Source organism: Cryptomeria japonica, chromosome 7 (genome assembly GCF_030272615.1).
Source record: "Cryptomeria japonica chromosome 7, Sugi_1.0, whole genome shotgun sequence".
NCBI lineage: Eukaryota > Viridiplantae > Streptophyta > Pinopsida > Cupressales > Cupressaceae > Cryptomeria > Cryptomeria japonica.
The window spans coordinates 313,970,382-313,978,059 of NC_081411.1; the positions used below are offsets into that span (position 1 = coordinate 313,970,382).

Sequence of the window (7,678 nt, forward strand, 5' to 3'; positions counted from 1 at the left end):
AGTCTCAAAACATTACAACAACATCTGAAATCATAAAGAATAAACATGAGCATTTGCATTTCTATTTACAATGTCTTTGAAAATGTTCAAAATCATTCAATTGATCAAATGTCATATCAAAGGAAGGGGCTGAGAAGCTTGTATTTTTCATTTGTAGCACAAGAAGCTCTAATTTTAATAACAATTATCTTTTATATAATAAAGATGAACATATTTTTCAAGTTTATGATGACGTATTAACAACAATACTATAGAAAAAAGTCCAAATTTTAAACCATTATATTATAATTATAATTGAAAATAATCTTGATGAAATCATTGATTATTTCTTAGTTAATATAAAATTCACAATCTCATATTAAATAACAAATATTTGAATTGAATTATTAAATATATATTAAAATAAAACACTATTTTATAACACATTAATAAACATCTAAAATGGGTTTAACCGACTCAGAAAAGTAACCAACCACACTTTGTCCCTCATGGCAGACAAACTTGTGTCCAAAGAAAGCATCAAAATTTCACAAGTAAAATATTACAGTTAAATATATCAATATGAAGAGGAGTGTCTCATGTGTGTCCGTGTTTTTTCTTTACTCGTTGGTTTCTGAGTTTATCTTCAACTGGAGATCATGGAATCCAAGAATACAGTTCAAGAAAAGATTGATCCAGATCGCTGGATTATTCAGGTAAGGGATAATCTGCGGATAGAGGATGAAGAACAAGAAGAGTTATGTGTCTCTGTGTTTAGTGTGCCCAAGGACCTATTGGCAGCTAAGCCGGAAGCATACACTCCGCAGTGTGTATCCATTGGGCCATATCACCATTGGAGATCCGAGCTCAATGAAATGGAGAGATACAAGCTCGCTGCTGCCCGGGCATTCCAGAAAATAATTGAAGGCCACAGCTTCGAGTCCGTCGTCAAAGAGGTACGCAACTACGAGCGCCGAATTCGGAGCTGCTATCACAAATACCTCGACTACAACGGCGAAGCCCTGGCATGGCTCATGGCTTTGGACGCCTGCTTTGTGCTGGAATGCTTACACTTCTTGGCCAAGCCAGCTTACCAAGATTCTTCAGAGGGAATTCAGGTGGCAAAATGTTTAGACCCATTCGGCAGAAGCGCTACCCACAACGCCATTTTGAGAGACGTGACGATGCTGGAAAATCAGGTTCCGCTGTTCCTCTTGCAGAAGCTGTTGGAGATCCAGCTGGGTTCAAAAGACATGGCAGAAGAGAGGCTCTCCAATCTGGTAAGGCTTGCTTGTATTGAATTTTCTCCATATTTCTTCAACGTGCCCGACAGTTCAAGGCTGCGTATAACAGAGAGGAGTCACATACTGGAGGCGCTCTATTTCTGTCTTGGCATGTCTGCGTGCAAATGTGATCTCATCGGAAAGGGCAATGAGGACGAGCAGCCGCCTTCGGCCGACCAAAAAAGCCTGGCACAAGAATACAGCTGTTTATGGAAGGCACTTACTTCGTTGGACATTGGCCCCATTCGAGAATTCAGGAAGCGTGTGCTTAAACACAGGGTCGTCCAGTTTCTGATGAAGTTGCCCCTACGCCTCCTGTCTGTTCTGGGCAAGCTGCCAGTGTTGCGCCTGTTTAAGGGTCCCTTAACTTTTCTGTTTGGATCCAACGAAACAGAGAAGGAAGAGGAAGGAAGCTCCTCTGTGGAGACTCCGCCTACACGGGACGAACTGGACGTTCCATCTGTTGCCGATTTGTATTCTGCGGGAGTGAAGTTCGTTCCCACTGATGGTGACCTCACAACAATTCGCTTCGATCAGGCGACTTCTACTCTTTATCTGCCCAAAGTGAGGTTGGACTCAAACACAGAAGTAATTATCAGAAATCTGGTGGCGTTCGAAGCTTCGGCGGTTCCGGGTGCTTTGTTTTTCATTCGTTACACCGATTTCATGAACGGCATCATCGACACAGACGAAGATGTCCGACTGCTGAGAGAGAGTGGAATCATTTACAATCATCTGGAGAGCGACGGGAAAGTGGCGAGTCTGTGGAACGGCATGGGGAAATGTGTGAAATTGTCAAAAGTGAAGTATTTAGACAAAGTTATTGCAGATGTGAACAGCTATTACAAGCGGACATGGATCGTGGCGGTGACGGAATACGTGAGGAAATACATATTTGGTTCATGGCCTTGTCTTTCTTTACTGGCTGCGATCATTCTGTTGCTTCTCACATGTTTGCAGGTATTCTGCTCTATATATAACTGTAAACGCTGGATGAAGGACACCAATTTATTTCAGGAGTAATGGCAGAAGTCATATAATTAGTCCCACCTCAATGGAGTCTATATTTTGTAGCAACGTATTGTTATAGTGTCTTTATTATTGTTATGCCTGTGCTGTGTTGGTACGGGCTACATATGTTTTGCTTTCTGTAAAGGAAACATCCTTAAATAAAATCCAAATGTTTCTTCACCTTTTATCTGCTCTACGTATGGTATTTGCTGACCAAAGAGAATATTGTGTTTGGTATATAAAGGTTTTAAAATAGACACCTAAGCTTACATCCTAGAAAGAGAAACAGTCGAAGAATATTTTTGAATTATTAAATAACCATATCAGTAAACATCCGTCTACTTTAGTAGACTTCGAATATTTTCCAATTATTAAATAACTATATCATTACCGATGCGTACACTTTATTAGTTTATTCAAATGCCACTTTAGCCAATTCATGGAGCCATTTGTGTTTTGTTTAAGACCTTTTTATTATGCTTGACCATGACCTTTAATTTGTTTTATGAATTGGAATCCAGCGAGTCGAGGTATGAGTACTTCAAAGATGGGGTGCATTTTATTTATTTTTTATTGGTTAGTTTGTATGCGTTTTTTTGGGGAAAAAATAAAATTATATTAAATTAGAAATACAAATATTTACATAAAAAATTTAAACAGTAATAGGTATAATAAAAGTTTAGGAAGCAAAAATCTAAAGAGGTTTGTCACAAAATCATCTTTAGGATGTCTTAAAAGAAAGCATGAAAACAAAAGGACAATATGTAAAAGATATAAAACTATAATCTTCAATTATGATGGAGTGAAAGAATTCGTGAGCTATGAGCAAAAGAAAAATATCTTTGAAATTTGTAATTTTGAATGATTTTTAACTATTGGATTTTTTTTGAAAATATAATGGAAGACATTTAAGACTGTATTAGAAAGGTGAAGTGTTTGAAAACTACCATAAAAAGGAATGTAGTCTATCATATAGGGATCCTCAAGATGTTATAGCACTAAAAGTACTTAACATAAGTGGATAAGGTATGTAACAAAGATGAGTATCCTTAAAATATCATTTGTGATGATGTCATATTATTTATAGAGAATAAAACAAGCCAAAAAGTAGCTAGTGAAATGTCTAAAGAATGTGATTATTAATGAAATAGAGTAGAAGACCATGACTTTATTGGAAAAGGAATAATAGTGGCTAAGTAAAGATGGATAAACACACACATTTATTTGTAGCAAAGGAGGATGAATAGGGAAAAGTTATTTTACAAATGACATCATACAAATATAAGAAACAACTACCTCCTCACAAAACATGAATTGTAGACAATTCCTAAATGAAATAATGTAGATAATATAAAAGCTCATATGGTATTTTTATTTTTAAGTTCTTACGTTCAAGTATATTGAAATGTGGTATGATTGATGCAAAGATCCATGACATTTTCAATGAAAGAGAACTACCAAGTCTTTGAGCAGATAGGAAAAGTGAAAGAGGACAATCAATACAGGAGTAGGACCTCTAATCTAACAAAAGGTAACGTTGTGTCGAGGTTCTTCATATCGAAAGGATGGTTTTATGATCTATCTCAAACTCTTATCTAGATGTTTGATGTAGTAATATTATAGTATAAAAACAAATCCTACATCACCGAGAAATAAATTTATAGTTTAATTTTGTTTCTTAGGGTGTTAACTCTCAAGAATGATGTGAAATAATTTATGGTGAATTACTAAACTAATCAATCAATCTTTTAATTTTACTAATATCATTTATAACTACTTTTGCAAATGGATATAGTTACAATTACTATGTTTATGTAGAGTTAGAATATAATTAGGAGTCTTGTATGTGCCTAGTAGGGAGAAAGGAATATTGTTGTTGTGAGCCTAGTTTGGCTACGTTGGTTTATTAGTGAATTTGCAACTAAAGTGGGGTAGGGAATTAACACTTAAATACCTTAAATATGATTGTTGGAAAATGATATGTGATATTAGACTATGGAAGTGACAATTTTATAGGTGCTAATAAACGTTTTATTGAAGGGAGTTCACATGAGACCATAAACAGTAGTTGCATATGAATTTTATTTCAATATAGAAGTTATATGTTGTCTTTCCTTTGGATTTGATGTGCTTACCATGTTTTTCGATTCGATGTCCAGTTCTATTTGTACATTCTAGTTTTGTGTGTTTAATTAATGTGTTTATTTCATTAACAAACCAACTTTTCATCAGATTATTTATTATTTTTCATGATTATTCCAAGAACTAAGAATACCTATCTTAAAGATTCAATTTTGCAAAATAACATTTGAACTAACAACTCTTAACTCTTTTAATTTACTTTCATTAATTATTATTAGTATATCTATATTTGACCTAATCAATCCAATTAAAGTTATTTTCTTACACTATTATGCAATTTCACATCAATCTAAATTTATTTCAAATATTTAAAGATATTTTATTTTAATCTAAGAACCACTCACGATTTCAAACATGACTCAGTAGATCAAAACTCGCTGCACATGTTCTTGATCATATAAAATAAAATGATATTTAGATTTTAATCATAATATTATTATTGTTGTTGCGAAAATATAGCTAAAATAATAACCACTCTCAATTATTAACATGTCATTTATAAAAAATGTTTTAAATGAATTTTGATTTTAAAATTTTATTAAAAAATTTAAAGAAAATATGTGAAAAACACTATAACTGCTGTTGACAATTAGATCACTGCATTATAATTTGTTGAAAAGAGAGATATAAAAGATGGGAAAATTAGACATCTGACATTTAATGACAGAATCCATATTATATGATGCTAAGTTCAAATCTTCCAATACCTAAGACTCAATTTTACTGTGTTTATTAAATTAATTGAAAATTAAAATACAAGAAGTTTTTTTATTTCATTAATTAATAAATACGATACCTAAAAGGTGAACAATCTTTTCTGCGGGCTTGTACTTTGTATATACCGTCCCATACAGCAGCAACGGAATTTCCTTATATTAACTAAAAATCTACGACGATATTTGTCCTTCATTGTGTTCCCACTGGGGTATCACTCAATTTCAATATATATGAGTTCTGTCCCTACCAAGGAACACTGATCACACTTTGAATATGCGAAGACATTTTTAAAATTGAATAAAACAATATACTACATAATGTATAGAGTTAAGCTGAAATAAGAAAACCGCACAAGAAAGCAGAAAACTGTGGTGTTAATATGGTAAAAATATATGATGGACTTCAATAACCTAAATAAAGGACGCTAATTGAAAGATAAAACCTTCCTAATTAAGTGGCGTTTTGCTATGAAAAGCAAATAAAAGGCTGGCTGTAATTAAAAAAGTATGTTCATATGAGATGAGCACTTATGTTGTCGCTTAATCCTGCAGAAGATTTGTCTCCGTCCACCACTGCTTACAGTTATACACAGAGCAGAAAGCCTGCAAACAGGTGAGAAGCAAAAGAATCCCCGCAGCCACCACAGTAAGAAACTGCCACGAACCGAATATGTATTTGTTCACGTACTCCTTCAGCGCAACGCTCCATCTCCTGTTGTAATGCTTGTTCACGTCCCCTATTACTTTGTCTAAATACTTCACTTTTGTGAGCTTCACACATTTACCCATGCCGTTCCACAGGCTTGCCACTTTCCCATCGTTTGCCAGGTGATTGTAGATAATCCCGCTCTTCCTCAGCAACCGAACATCTTCGTCTGTGTCGATGATGCCGTTCATGAAATCAGTGTAGCGAGTGAAGATCAACGCAACAGGCGCCGCCGAAGCTTCAAACGCCACCAGATTCTGAGAACCACTTCTGAATTGGCGTCCAACTTCACTTTTGGGAGATAAAGGGTGGCCGTTGTTGTATCGAAGCGTATTGTGGTGAGGTCTTCGTCAGTGGGAAGGAATTTCACCCCAGCTAAATATAAGTCGGCCACGGAGGGAACCTTCAGTTCGTCCCGTGTAGGGGGAGTTTCAAAAGACGAACCTCCTCCTCCTGCTTCTTCTCCTTTTTCATCTCCTTCCTCATCTTTCTCTTTCTCTTCCTTGTCGGATCCGAAGAGAAGAGTTAAGGGCCCCTTGAAAACGCGCAGAATTTTCAAATTTCCTAGACAAGAAAGAAGGCGCATGGGTAGCCTGACCGCAAACTTGACGATCCTCCCTTTGAACAGACGCTTGAGCAGTGCCGTAAGACTTCGAACAGGACCGACGTTTAACGAGGAGACAGCAGTCCATGCCGAATTTAGAGCTTGTCTTACGAAGCTCGTATCCGGCAACGACTCCCTTTTAGTCTCATCGCCCTCTTTATTGCCCTCGCCCATGGCCTCTGTAGGGACAACGGAGTAATAGAGCACCTCCAGTACATGACCCGTTTCTTTTATACGCAACCGTGAACTATCTGGCATCTTGAACATGAACGGTGACAATTCTTCACAGGCAGCACCGACCACGTTGCAGAGCCTTTCTTCTGCCTTGTCAATAGAACCTATCTACATCTCCAACAACTTCTGCAAGAGGAACAATGGCACCTGATTCTCCAGCATCATCAAATCTCTCATAATTGTATTATGGGTAGCGCTCCTGCCAGATGGATCTAACACTCTGCCAAGTTGATTCACCTCGGATGCCACTTCTTTGGAAGACTGGTCAGCCTGTTCGACGTAGAACTGCAAGCACTCAAGCACGAACGAGGCATCCAAAGCCATGAGCCATGCCAGGGCTTCCTCGCTGTAGTCGAGGTATTTGTGGTAGCAGCTCCGTATTTGCCACTCGTGCTTCTTCAATTCTTTGACTACAGATTCGAACGTGAGAACTTCAATTCTCTGCCGAAATCTACGAGCCGCAGCTACTTTGTATCTCTCTGTTTGGTACAGTTCGGATCTCCACTGGTGATATGGCCCGATGGAGACGCACTGTGGAATGTATGCTTCTGGCTTCACTGCCAATAGCTCCTTTGGCACACTGAATGTTGGAGTTTAATTTCACCTACCCCATCCACATGCTCCGTATGCACAGGTGTTTACAGAATTAACAGATTTAGATTTGTTTTCAACATCTACTCCAACCTGTCCACCGTACCTTCTATAGTGTTAAAACATTATTTTATATGCAAAATTCTGGAAGTTTCCAACTACCTCCTGACCATTCTAGAAACATCTAAGACCTCCATTAAAAGAGGCATTTTGTAATCATTTTGGGTATGAAAAGGAAGAATGAAAATATGGTCTTGCTGCTCTGTTTTTCTCCATGCTCTGTTTTTGTGTTTTGTCTTGGTATGTTTCATTTCTATCAGTGGTATCAAAGTCAATGGTACGTGTGAAGGAAAACAAAAGAAATACTAGCAGTTAAAAAGGAGGCCATAGCAGTTAAAAACGCTATCAAAAA

General features: G+C 36.9%; 1 pseudogene; it reads right to left on the reverse strand.

Moving 5' to 3' along the window:
• Positions 1–436: 436 nt before the first annotated feature.
• LOC131856713 (putative UPF0481 protein At3g02645) lies at positions 437–7,439 on the reverse strand (annotated as a pseudogene).
• Positions 7,440–7,678: the final 239 nt, after the last annotated feature.